Source organism: Myotis brandtii, unplaced genomic scaffold, assembly GCF_000412655.1.
Source record: "Myotis brandtii unplaced genomic scaffold, ASM41265v1 scaffold33, whole genome shotgun sequence".
Taxonomy (NCBI): domain Eukaryota; kingdom Metazoa; phylum Chordata; class Mammalia; order Chiroptera; family Vespertilionidae; genus Myotis; species Myotis brandtii.
In genome coordinates, this window is record NW_005362713.1 from 2709995 (window position 1) to 2724334 (window position 14340).

A 14340-nucleotide genomic window follows, 5' to 3' on the forward strand; every position below is an offset into this window, starting at 1 on the left:
AACATCAATGATAAGAGAGACTCATTGATCGGCTGCCTCCTTCATGCCCCCCATGGGGGATTGAGCCCACAGTCTGGGCATGTGCTCTGACTGAGAATGGAACCATGACCTCCAACCACTGAGACACACCAGCTGGGCGAAGATGCATATTTTTAAAAAAATTATTGTTGAAAGTATTAAGATGTCTCCCATTTTACTACCCCTGTTTGACCCCCTCTACCCATCTCCCACCCCATCCCAGGCCTCCACCTGTCTATTGTCTGTGTCCATGGGCTATGACTAATTTGTACTTCTAAACCCCTTCACCTTTCTCACCCATCCACCCAAACCCCCTCCCACCTGGCAACTGTTAAAATGTTCTCTGTATCTATGAGTCTGTTTCTGCTCTGCTTATCTGTTTATTTTGATTTTTAGATTCAATTGTTTATAGAAATGTATTTATTGTCATTTTATTGTTCATATTCTCGATCTTTTTTCTTCTTCTTCTTAAAGAAGACCATTTAATATTTCGTGTAATACTGGTTTGGTGGTGATGAATTCCTTTAGCTTTTTCTTGTCTAGGAAGCTCTTTATCTGACCTTCAAATCTAAATGATAGTTTTAGTGGGCAGAGTAATCTTGGTTATAGGTCCTTTCCCTTTTAATATTTCTTGCCATTCCCTTCTGGCCTGCAAAATTTTTATTGAGAAATCAGCGGACAGTCCTACGGGCTTCCTTGTAGGTAACTGAGTGATTTTTTCTTGCTGCTTTTAAGATTCTCTCTTTGTTTTTAACATTTGGCATTTTAATTATGATGTGTCTTGGTGTAGGCCTCTTTGGGTTCATTTTGTTTGGGACTCTGCTTCCTGGACTTATATATCTATTTCTTTCACCAAGTAGGGGAAGTTTTCTGTCATTATTTTTAAAAATAGGTTTTCAACTTCTTGCTCCCTCTCTACTGCTTCCAGCAACTCCATGATGTGAATGTTGGTTCACCCTTGAAGTTGTCCCAGAGGCTTCTTACACTATCTTCATATTTTTGGATTGATTTTTTTTTTTTTTTTTGCTGTTTGGATTGGGTGTTTTTTGCTTCCTTATATTCCAAATTCAGTTTTTTTAAATCTTCACCTGAGGATATTTTTTTTCCATTGATTTTTTTTTTTTTTTAGGGAGAGTGGGAGGGAGGAGGAGAGAGAAAGAGAGAGAGAGAGAGAGAGAGAGAGAGAGAGAAACATTGATTGGTTGTCTTTTTGCTTACTCCTCAACCAGGGCTGGGAATCATACCTGCAATCCTTTGGTCAATGGGCTGATGCTCTAACCTCTGAGGCAAACTGGCCAGGGCCCAAATGCTTTTTTTTTTTGGTTACTCCTCGCCTGAGGGTATTTTTCCATTGATTTTTAGAGAGTGGAAGGGAGGGGGGCAGACAGAGAGAGAAAAACATCAATGTTAGAGAGACGCATAGATGCACGCACCCTGACCTGGTCCAGGGACCGAGCCTACAACCAAGGTACGTGCCCTCGACCAGATGCTCTCAGTATGACCCTTCAGTATGCAGGCCGACGCTCTATCCACTGAGCCAAACTGGCTAGGGCTTAAATTATTGATTTGATTCTCGGCATCCTGTACGCTACTGTTGAGTCTCTGAAAATCGTTCTTTATTTCAGTTAGAGTGTCCTTCATTTCTGAGAAGCCGCTGGAAAAGACTTGGATGAGCCTGCAGGTAGGGAGGGGTGGAGTCTCAGAGAATCACCAGGTTCTTTTATAACCATTGTTTTGAACTCTGTATCTGGTAGTTTTCTTGCTTCCATTTTATTTATTTATTTTTCTGGAGATTTGTCCTCTTCTTTCATTTGTGACATGTTTCTTTGTCTTGCATTTTGGCTATTTCCCTGTGTTTGTTTCTGTGTATTTGGTAGAGCTACTACATCTCCAGACTGGGTAGAGTGGACTTGTGTAGTAGGTGTCCTGTAGGGTCCAGTGGCTCAACCTCCCCAGTCACCTGAGCTGGCACTCCAGGTGTGCCCCTATGTGAGCTGTGTACTCTGTCCTGCTGTAGTTGAGCCTCAGTTGATGTTAGCATCACTGGGAGGGATTGACCCCCAGGCCAATCAGTTGTGAGGATCGTCTGAGACTACAGCAGAAGAGCATCTACTCAGGAGCTGATCCTATGGAACAGGACTTGCTTCAATGTGGGCTTTTTTGCTCACCAAGTCTGCCCCTTGAGTGGGTCACTTGTGAATGTGGTAGGGTTTTTATTCTGGCATGGTTGAAGCTGACCACCAGGTGCACTAGCTCTGGAGCCTCCCAGGAAATGCAAAGTCAGCTACTGCCTGTGCCCTGCCCAGGGCCACCCAGCATGAGCTACAAAGAAATCTGCAGAGGGGTGCTACTTGTGTTGGGGTTGAAAGTGCCCAGGAGAGGCCAAGCTATGAACCAAGGTGGGCTGCTGCTAGTGCCGGAATTAGGTCACTTATTGAGAGGTACGGGGCATGCTGAGGCCAGCTGCTGTTTCTCTGAGAGACTCTAGGAAAGTCCAAAGCATGAGGCAAAGAGGCCAGTTGTATAGAAAAGCCACTGAACTGGCTTGTACAAGCCTGCAGGTAGAGAAGCAGGGTCTCAGGGAATCATCAGGGCAGAGCGAAAGTGAGAGCCAGGTTGATGGAGATTCAGATATGGTGCCCCTCCTACCCCTTCAGCTCTCACTCTGATTCCAGGCTAGTTAGTTCCTCCCCAAATGTCTCAAGTTCCTTTCAAGCTGCTGCCACAACGCTGGAGCTCACAGGGAATGAGGCTGAGTGAGCCCTTTAAGACAGGGGTGGGCAAACTTTTTGACTCGAGGGCCACAGTGGGTTCTTAAACTGGACCGGAGGGCCGGAACAAAAGCATGGATGGAGTGTTTGTGTGAACTAATATAAATTCAAAGTAAACATCATTACATAAAAGGGTACGGTCTTTTTTTTTTTTTAGTTTTATTCATTTCAAACGGCTGCTTTAAGAAGAACTGCATGGGGCCAGCAGCCTCCATGTCACAATCCCCCCAGGTTTTTACAGCCAGAAGTTGTGAGGACTTCTCTTCCTGGGACTGGAACCCTGGGCTGGGGGTCTTGTGTGGGGCAGGGACCCTTCACTCCTCAGGGAAACCTTCACAGCCAAAATATCCCTCCCAATTTTAAACCACCACACTGGGTGTGGGACCAGCCCGTTCCGTGATTCCACCCAGCGTCTTGTGCCTTGCTACCAGTCTCAATGTGTTTCTTTTATAATTCCCTAGTTGTAGGACTTCTGTTCAGCTAGATTTCAGGTGTTTCTGAATGGTGGTGGGTCTGTAATTTTGATGTGGTTGTGGGAGGCGGTGAGTCCCACATTTATTACCCACATCACCATTTTGACCAGAACCTAAAAAACTTTCCAATATGTGCATTTTAATTTAGACCACCCCTAAAAAATAACACAAAAGATACTATAAAAACAATACATGTGCCCATGGAGGATCAGTGCTATAAAAAGTGCCCTCCTACTGTAAACAACTAGAAAACAGGATTAAATGTATGAAAAACTTTCTTCAGCCATTGGACAATAGTCAGCGCAGTATGGTGACCCTTTTTAAAAAATTCTTTATTGTTGAAAGTATTACATCTGACCTCTTTCTTCCCCCATTGACCCACTCCAGTCCTCTCCCCCGCCTCACCCCCATCCCAGGCCTTCAGCACCCTGTTGTCTGTGTCCAGGATGATGATCCTTGAGTGAAGGAAAACAAATGAGGTAAGTGCTACAATTGCGTGTAGGCAGTTTCTAGATTGCAGCAGAGTAAGGGAACCCAGAGCCGAGGAGACTTTGGAGAAGCTAAAGCAACTAGAATGTGTGGAGTAGAAAACTGGAGCAAAGGGTACTCCAGTACAGAAACTACAGAACTGAAAGATCTCTGGAGATCTCTGGAAGGGTCCTGTAGAATCTTTTGTTGAATACTCACCTGCACATGCAAAGTATGAAACTCCACAATACTAGGGAAAGCCACAGGGAAAATTAGTATGTTGAACAATTCCAGGAGTTCACACAGTGCTGGAAATAACTTGTATTTCTACTATACAAAGTGCAGACACTATTTCATACATGGGGTATTGGCTAGAGACCTTGAGTAGGGTTAACATAGACTAAAGACCTATCTAAATCCACACTAACAACGCTTAAAACAAGATTTGAAAGTATTAAATTGTAATTCAACTGTGTAGCAAAATTAAATCTTGATTGCCAGTAACTTAACTGTATGCCAAAACTAAGTCCAGCACTCTTTTTTTTTTTTTTTTTAAATCCTCATACACGTCCCAACTGGGGATCGAACCTGCAGCCCAGGTATGTGAATCGAACTGGCAACCTTTTGGTGCACAGGACAACTCTTAACAAACTGAGCCACTCTGGCCAGGCTAAGACCAACACTCTAAAGAAATGCAGTAAAAACCAGCACCCAGCAATGAAAATGTCCAGTATCAAATAAAAGATTATTAGGGATATTAATCAAATAGGATAATGACCCATAACCAGGAGTAAAAAAAATTGGAAGAGACTGGAAATGAAATATTTCTGATGATAGCATTGTCATACAAGGATTTTGAAACAGCTATTGTAAATGTGTTTCATATGTTCAAGAAGGCATAAGAAAACATGTATATGGTAAGGAGAGAAATGAGTGATAGGAAAAGGACTCAAATGGAACATCTAGAGATGAAAAATAAAATATCCAAAATGAAAACAAACCACTGAGTGGAATTAACATTAGATTAGACACTGCAAAAGAAAAGATAATTGAGCTTGAAGATATAGCAGAAGAACCTATCCAAAATGATGTGGAAAGTGAAAAAAAAAGACTGGAACATTATTAATAGAATATCAGTAACCTTTGGAACAATATCAAGTTGTGTAATATATGTATAGAGTCCTAGGAAAGAGAGAGGAGGTAAACAGAAAAATTATTTGAAGAAACAATGACAAAAAAAGTCCAAATCTGATGAAAATTACAAACCTACAGTTCCATGAACCTGAAAGAACACTAAATAGAATAACCATAAATAAAATTATACCTGGGAACATAGTAATAAAACTGCTGAAAGTCAGGAAAAAAAGAAATTCTTAAAAGTATCCAGAGGATAAAAGGACATTACTTAAAAAGGAACAAGCTAAGATGAAAAACTATGGAAGCCAGAAGATACTGAAGCAATCTTTTCAAAGTACTGAAAGAAAAATAAATGCTGTCAACATAGTTTCATACTCAGTAAAAAAATATCTTAAAAAATACAGAGCCCTGACCAGTATTGCTCAGTTGGTTGGAGCATCATCCTGTAGGTGGAAAGGTTAAGGGTTGGACTCCCTGTCAGGGCACATACTCAGGTTGCAGGTTCGCGCCCCCAGCTAGGTGCCTACAGTAGTCAACTGATCTATGTTTCTCACATAAATGTTTTTCTCTCTCCTTCCTTTCTGTCTCTTTAAAATCAATAATAACATATCCTCAGGTGAAGATTTAAAAAAAAAAAAGAATATTTCAGACTAACAAAGATGAGAGATTTTATTGCCAGCAGATTTGAGCTATTAAAATATTAAAGGAAACTTTTCAGACAAAAGGAAAATGATACCAGAAGGAAAGGTGAATGCATTCATAGAGTTCCAGAAATAGCCATTATGTGGGTATATTGTAAAGGTATTTTACTCATTTTTTTAAATAAGAGTCATTTCTTTACTTATTTTTTTAAAGAGGGATAGAGAGATAAAAAACTTGATGAGAGAGATCGATTGGCTGCTCCTTGCATGCCCCTTATAGTTGCAGCATAGCCCTGGCCAGTGTGGCTCAGTTGGTTGGAGCATCCTCCAGTATATCAAAAGGTTGCGGGTTCTATTCCTGGTCAGAGCACATGGCTAGGTTGCAGGTTTGGTCCCTGATTGGAGATAATCTATGTTCTCTTTCACATTAGTGTTTCCCTTTCTATATATAAATATCAATAAAAAATATGTCCTTCGTGAGTATTAAAAAAAAATTGAGGCCAAACCAAAATGGCAGTGTAGGTAAACGCCAGTACTCGCTGCCTCCCACAACCACATCAGAATTACAATGAAAATACAGAACAACCATCATTGAGAACCTCCTGAAAGCTGGCTGAATGGAAGTCTTACAACTAGAGAAGTAAAGAAGAAAGCACTGGAGACTAGTAGGAGGGGCAGAGGCTCAGAATGGGCTGGTCCGGCACCCATGCGGGCCATTTTTTTTAATTGGGAGGGAGACTGTCTCTGCAGAGGCCACCTGTGGTGAGGAGAACATGACATCTCACTTGAAAACCAGACTATTGCAAAGGCAACCAAAGCTTATGCACAGAGATGTGAACAATCAGTTGTCTTCTCAGATGTTTGTTTTAGTAACTGTTACTTCAGATGAAAGAATGTATACTAGCTTTAAATTTCAATTCCTTTTGTTTTTGAAGAACAAATAATGCTTCTTACATTTTTTCATAAGTCCCATAAAATGTGGCAGTGTTCTAACATTTTAGGTAGGAAATTCAGAGGTTAGAATTTAGTGACTATTAGTAATTTTTTTATTTTGAGAGTACCTTTATTAAAACTCACGGTTTGGCCCTAACCGGTTTGGCTCAGTGGATAGAGCGTCGGCCTGCGGACTGAAGGGTTGCGGGCACATCCCCAGTAGGGGGTGTGCAGGAGGCAGCTGATCAATGTTTCTCTCTCATCGATGTTTCTAACTCTTTATTCCTCTCCCTTCCTCTCTGTAAAAAATCAATAAAATATATTAAAAAAAAACAACAACAACTCACGATTTGATTTTTGGTCAGGGCACATGCCCGGGTTGTGGGCTCGATCCCCAGTGTGGGGCGTGCAAGGAGGCAGGCAGTGATCAATTATTGTCTCTCATCATGGATTGATGTCTCTCTCTCTCTCTCTCTCTCTCTCTCTCTCTCTCTCTCTCTCTCTCTCTCTGTAGTAGTAGTCATAGTAGTAGTCACAGGAGAGCAAGAAGAAGCCGCAGGAGAGCCTGGGCTGGGCTGCTTGGCTCACTGAAAAGTCAGAGAAAAGGGACCTTGGATACAGGGTCAGGGGGTTAGCCCAGGACAAGCTGCTACTGCCCATTGCTCCCCTGGTGCAAGTCTGGTGGGGTCCCTTAGAGTAGGAGATGCACTCCTGTGGGGGAAGAAAGGCTCCCGAGAGGGAGAGCGCCACTATTAGTAATTCTTTTTTTTTTTTCAAATATATTTTATTGATTTTTTACAGAGAGGAAGGGAGAGAGATAGAGAGTTAGAAACATCGATGAGAGAGAAACATCGATCAGCCGCCTCCTGCACATCTCCTACTGGGGATGTGCCCGCAACCCAGGCACATGCCCTTGACCGGAATCGAACCCGGGACCCTTCAGTCCACAGACCGACACTCTATCCACTGAGCCAAACCGGTTTCGGCAGTAATTCTTAAGAGTAAGGGGTTCAGCCCTGGCTGGGTAGCCCAGTTGGTTAGAACATTGTCCCAATATGCCAGGGTTGTGGGTTCAATCCCTGGTCAGAGCCCTTAAAAGAAACAACCAGTCAGTGCTTATGAGTGGAACAACAGATTGATGTTTCTCTTTCTATCTCCCTCTCTTTCTCAAAATCAGTTGGAAAAAAAAAGAGTAAAGAATTCAGCATGAGTGTACATAGTACACAGGTTATCAGTACTCAGTGTTATTTCTTTTTTTAAAAATTCTTTATTAGTTAAGGTATTACAAATGTGTCCTCATCCCCCCCATTAAACCACCATCCCCCCCTTTTTAAAAAAATATTTTACTGAGGATTTCTTTTTTAAAAAAAATATATATTTTATTGATTTTTTACAGAGAAGAAGGGAGAGGGATAGAGAGCCAGGAACATCGATGAGAGAGATCGATCAGCTGCCTCCTGCATGCCCCCCAGTGGGGATGTGCCCGCAACCAAGGTACATGCCCTTGACCGGAATCAAACCTGGGACCCCTGAGTCCGCAGGCCGATGCTCTATCCACTGAGCCACACCGGTTCGGCACTCAGTGTTATTTCTTAGCACAATGAATTAAGATAACAAATTATATTGATTAAATGAGATTAAAGGCCTGGCTGGTGTGGCTCAGTGGTTGAGCATTGACCCATGAACCAGGAAGTCATGGTTCGATTCCTGGTCAGGGCACATGCCCAGGTTGTGGGTTCGATCCCTAGTAGGGGGCATGTAGGAGGCAGCCAATTGATGGTTCTCTCTCATCATTGATGTTTCTGTCTCTCTCTCTCGCTCTCTCTCTCTCTCTCTCTCTCTCCCGTTCTCTCTGAAATGAATAAAAACATATATTTTTTTTAAAATTAAAAAAGATTAAAGAATAAAAGAACAACTTTTTTACCACCACTTGTACCAGTCATTATGGAAAACACACATCTTTTTTATATACGAGAAGAAATGGTTTCTAACTTCAAAGTTAATGCTGGAAAACTGAATACTGGTTTTTTTTTAAGATAAATAAAATCTTTCCATACATAATTTTCTATAGTCTCCTTATTTTACATATCAGTATATTGAAGAAAAACTTTTGCATGATATTTTATAGTCTTCACAAGTTGTAGTGGCTACAGTGTTTGCCTTTGTATGGATATATCATAATTTATTCAACCAGACCACAATCAATGCACATTTTCTTTTCTAACATGCACACACTGCTGTGAACATCCTTGTAGCTAGGTCTGTGAGAATGTACAGCCTGTTTTCCCTTTCATCATATTCCTAGAAGTGGGACGTGCAGAGGGAGGAGGACTTTGACTCTGACGTACCCTGCCCGGTCGCTCCCCAGAAAGGCTTTACTAGTTTAAACTGCTGCCGGTGGCAGTCACTTCCCTGCACCCTGAGCCTTCTACATGGACGCTTGCTAGTTTGATAGGTAGAAAGGTTTTCTCATTAATTTATAATTTTTCTTTCATTTTATTAGGAGAATGAATGTTTTCAGTCTTTTTAACTATGTGTTTTTTTCTGTGATATATACCTGCCTGTCTTCTTAACCTGTTTTTCTATTACTTTGTATGTCCATATGTGTACATGCTTGCATACTCCTCATATATTAAGGATAATAATCCAAATGTAATTTAAAATTCACTATTTTTCAATTGGGAAATGCAAGTAAAGCAACTATAAAGCACTTCTAACTAGTAAACTTACTTTTTCAAATGCTAACAAAGTTGTGGTAAGACTGAGAGTCTCGGCCATGGTTTATGGCATTCTAAAGTGTCCATTCTTTTGCAAACAACATAATAATAAATATCAAGAGCCATATGACCCAATAATCCAAATACATGGGAGTTTATCACAAAAATAATTGAAAATTAATGCTGACTGTCCCAAATAATTTATTACAGCAATGGCTATAATAGTGACAGTTTAGACCAAATTAATGAACTAAAGAGTAGTGGCTAACTAAATTAGATTCATTATTAAAATATTAGGCTAGCAGTAAAAATGATTAGGAAGATTATAGGTGACCATATATGGGTTGAAACAAAATACAAAATTCAATTTTATGGTTACAACTGTATAAAAATACACAATTAAAAAAAACTTCAAGAAAATACAATGGGTTGGTTTTTGTTTGTGTCACCAAGTATGTATGTGTAGAGTTTCTCTTATTGAATTTATTGGGGTGACATTGATTAATGAAATTATATAGGTTTCAGGTGTCCAGTTATGTAATATATCATCTGTATATTGCATTGTGTGTTTAACACCCTGTCAAGTCACCTTCTGGCATCATTTATCTTCCCTATACCCTCTTCTACCTCCCCTCGCCCCCTTTCCCTCTGGTTAGAGTTTCTGAGGTTTAACACTAACGTTGTTTGGGTCCATTTTGCAAACACTGTCAGATAGTAATTGATGTTGTTCTCATTCGACAGATAAAGAAACTTAATCCCCACTTGACATGTAAAGAAATTTAATTTTTTTATTATGGATGTTTTCAAAATATACAGAAAAAGAAAGAATAGTGTAATGAACCCGTGTCAACAATTTTAAGTTTACATTTTTAGTAAGTTGCAGAGTTGGGTTTTAACAAATCACATCCATCTTATTTCAAAACCCATGTTTTTAATTACAGTTGTATGCTGCCTTATTATTTTATCCTTTGATGCTATTGAATAACTGTATGGTGCTTAGTGTTTTGGATAAGATAGAATGGAGACATTTAACAGTGAGTTTTTAGTTTGGTAAGAGGATAGATATTGTCTTTTCACTACATGTATTTTGTAATAAGCATTTTTAGTTGCAGTGTTCTGCAAAGACAAAACCTGCTGATACAGTTCATCCTGTTTTATAAATCTTTGACCCATTCATCAGACTCTGACCACTCTAAAGATAAAGGATCATGGTTGTATTGGTCTTTCCGACTGAAGTGGCCTTCTGCAGATTGGGAAATTGTATAATTATTAACCCTGGTAATGGATATGTGCTTGAAGTTTCATCTGGTATCTTAATGAGCTTTAACCCTCTAAGTACACTCAAAACATATCTAGAATCATTGAAATATATCAGTTGTCCATAACTGAACTCTTCAGTCTATGATTTTTTTCTTTGATAAATAATTTTATTTCCCCTGGCCCTCAGCACATTTTATTCCTGCCCTGCTCTCACACACACACAGCAGCCTTGGGTATAAAGACTTAAAAAAAATTACTGTGTTTTGAATTAACAGGACCATACTTTCTAGTCAGTTTTTTTGTGTGGAGGTGTCCCATGCCTCTAGGGATGTATATTTAGACAAATAAGTGAAGGCTGCTGAAGTAATTATTATGTACAAATGACTGTGTCTATAGAATTTTGATTTGCTTTAGTCATCTCTTATCCTGGGAGATCATCCCTGAACTCTCAAGGCTGCTTTGTGTCACCCATGTTTTCACCTCCCCCTGCCCAGAGGGCAGACTTTAATCCAAAGATTCTGTAAATCTGGTCTGGATACAGGGTCATGTAGTCAGGTTTTCCATTCAGTGAAGAGGCGAAGGGACATTTGATATCTTGCTTCTCTGCATATGTTGTCAATTTGGCTCAAATAAACTTACAAAAATAGAAAAAAAAGAGAAAGAGCCCAGCTGGTGTGGCTCAGTGGTTGAGCATAATCCATGAATCAGGAGATCATGGCTCGATTCCCAGTCAGGGTACATTCCCGGGTTGTGGGCACAATCCCCAGTAGGGGGCGTGCAGGAGGCAGCCGATTGATGATTCTCTCTCATCATTGATGTTTTTATCTCTCTCTCTCTCTCCCTTCCTCTCTGAAATAAATAAAAATATATTTAAAAAATAAAAGAATAAAAACATTTTTTAAAAGAAAGGCTAAATAAAAAGAACATTGCTTTTTTAATCTACTGTGATTGTCTCAAATAAAGTGATATTAAAAATATGTCTGATGGTAGGGGGTGTAGTTGGTTCAGTTATATATTGGTAAAGCAAAATTGGGTATTTAGTAGTTAAATGAATAGAATTAGATAAATTCTGCAGAGTTGTGTGGAATGAAAAGAAGGGATGGGCCAAGGAAGAAGAGAGAAAAATCGGAGAGGTAGAAGAACTAGTTAGGAAAGTAGAGTGTTCTAAAAACTCAGGACAGTTTCACAGTTGTCAAGCACTGTGAGTGCTTATACAATTTGGACTTTACTATTGTCTTAATAGAGATGGCAAATGGAAGTCAGATTGCAGGGCACTTAGGACACAGAAGCAGCGAGTGTCTTACACTCATTAACCATTTTGGAGGTTACCTGTAGCAGGCCTTTCCCTTGGGTAAGACAGCTCAGACTGCTTTCCTGGGTCCTGCGTTGGGGTGGGAGATCGGGATGACTCAGGGCCTATATGTACTCCTTTTTTTCTGAATATTTAAATTCAGCTTTAAAATTTTGTCACTAAAATTGCAGATAATGGTTGAGTTGCCCCAGGCTTCTCCCTTGTAAGGACACCCTGCATTTAATCCTGTGGTAGCTCGATATTACTGTTTTATGATTGTCATTTTATGTCTCCCATTGGACTATTAAAGATCCTTGTTGTTATTGTTGAGTTCCCAGTACCTAGCATTAATGCCTGGCTTGTAGCATTGAGTCGATATTTGTTACATGAGTGACTAAATGAATAAATCAATAATTACTTGTCTTTTAAACACAAAAGAATTCCAATTTGATGGTCTCACAGATTCAAAAAAGTAGAATGTTTTAAGAAAACGAGGGTTTGATAAATAATTTCAAATGGCAGTTGGACAAAGATTGAAAAATGACCTTTGGATTTGACTGTTACAGGTTGTTAGCTTCCATAGCAAAATAGTGTCATAGCAAAATGTTTGGAGTAAGAGCCATATTTAAATGGGTAAAAGGATAAATGGGAAGTGAGAACAAGGACAAGCAACATAGAAGTTTTTTTTTTTTGTTTTTTGTTTTTGGTTTTGTTTTGTTTTTAAAGATTTGAAGCTAAAGGGGAAGAAACTATTGGAGAGAAACCCAAAGATTTGAGACAGGGGAGGTCATTATCATAGTAAGTTTATGCATTTAATTTGAATATATCTAAGTATTCCCACCTATATGTCAGTATAATATATTCTTGCTCTTCAACTTGGTTTTGAGATCTTTTGAACTTGAAGGTTTTTGCTGTGCTGTTTGGGGCCCTCTCATGGCCAATCTAATAAATGACATGTAACTTGTCAAATGTTAATTAGATCTGGTATACTAACTTATTTCTTAGGCAATTTATTCTTTCTATAAGGATTAGATGAGGGTGAGATATGTGGTTATAGCAGTTAATGATGCTTAGTCCTCTTTGATTTGTTATGGGTCAAAACTTGACTTAAGCTTACTATAATTTTTTCCCCCTTGGTAATAATTCCCTGTTATTAACTACTTGAACATTGCAGCATATTGTTGTTTTAGTTGCTAACACAATAATAGTGCTAATACATTATTCTTTATGTTGCTTCTCAATGTTTTTTATTCTAGGGTTTTAAGAAACAGTATGTTTAAAATAATATAGGAACACCTCTGCCTAGTTAAAAACATACACATATTCAATACATTCTCATACCTCCCTCACAAAGGTAAGCACGATTCTGAATTTGCTGTTTTATTCTCAGGCCCATTTTTAAAGTCAGTATATTGATATATACTTCAAATTGTTCCTTTTATTTAAAGTTATGTTTGTAGTGGACTCCAAAATGGTGGCGGAGTAAGTGGAAGCTACACTGACATGCTCCCAGGACCAAACTGGAAATAAAACTAAAATACAGAAGAACCATCCTGAACAATCAACTGAGGACCAGCTGGAGAGAACCCTGATAACCGAGGACGGAAAGCGGAGACCGCATAGAGACTGGTAGGGAGGCGGGAGGCGTGAAAGGGCTGGCTGGGCTCCTACAGCCAGCAGCGGAAGTACCAGAGGGCTGTCTCAGCTGTGGGGGGTTCCCACTGAGAACTCTGGGGATGAACCCCAAGCTGGGCTCCCCAGCAGAGAGCACCAGAACTGAGAGAGGTGCCCACACTGAGTATAACGTTAGCTGTGGGTTTGTCATACATTGCCTTATGTAATGTTGCTGTATGGTCCCTCTTCTCACTTTGCTGACAGTTTTTATCATAAATGGTTGCTGGATTTTATCAAATGCTTTTTCCGCATCTATTGATATGATCATATGATTTTGAACCTTCATTTTGTTTATGTGGTGTACCACATTAATTGATTTGCGGATATTGTACCAACTTAGCATCCCAGGAATAAACCTCACTTGATCATGGTGTATGATCTTTTTAATTTGTTGCAGGATTCAGTTTGCTAATATACATATCCTTAATTTTTATTGATTGACTTGAGATATATATATACACATACACATTGATTTGTTGTTTCACTTATTGATTGATTCTTATATCTGCCCTGAGTGGGTATTAAACCCACAACTTTGGGACGACACTCTAAGGAGCTGAGCTACTCAGCCAGGGCCATCAATCTGTTCAGATTTTTTGTTTCTTCTTGATTCGGTTTTGGAAGATTGTATGTTTCTAGTAATTTATTATTTATGAGATTGTTGAATTTGTTGGCATATTGTTGTTTATGATATTTTCTTACGATTCTTTGCATTTCTGAAGTGTCAGTTGTTACTTGTCCTTTTTTGTTTCTGATTTTATTTATTTGGGTCCTCTTTTTAAAATTTTTAAAAATTAAATCTTTATTGTTGAAAGTATTACATATGTCCCCTTTCTCCTCCATTGACCCCATCTAGCCCGCCCCTACCCCAGGCCTTCACCACCCTATTATCTGTGTCCATGGGTTATGTAGATACCCACACAAGTTCTTTGGTTGATCTCTTCTCACCCACCCACC

At 39.5% G+C, this 14340-nt stretch overlaps 1 protein-coding gene across 7 annotated transcripts in view; it reads left to right on the forward strand.

Moving 5' to 3' along the window:
* The first annotated feature begins 1672 nt into the window (after positions 1-1672).
* FAM35A (family with sequence similarity 35, member A) overlaps positions 1673-14340 on the forward strand; it is a 92831-nt gene continuing 80163 nt past the window's right edge. For 2 of the 7 annotated variants that reach the window (XM_005871134.2, XM_005871137.2), the window contains exons 1-2: positions 12946-13063; positions 13158-13338. The gene's annotated coding sequence lies outside the window, so the exon portion shown is untranslated. Of the gene's footprint in view, positions 1700-12287; positions 12508-12945; positions 13064-13157; positions 13339-14340 lie in introns of those variants that run through there. The other 5 variants (XM_014543645.1, XM_014543644.1, XM_014543647.1 and 2 more) reach the window with 5 other exon arrangements.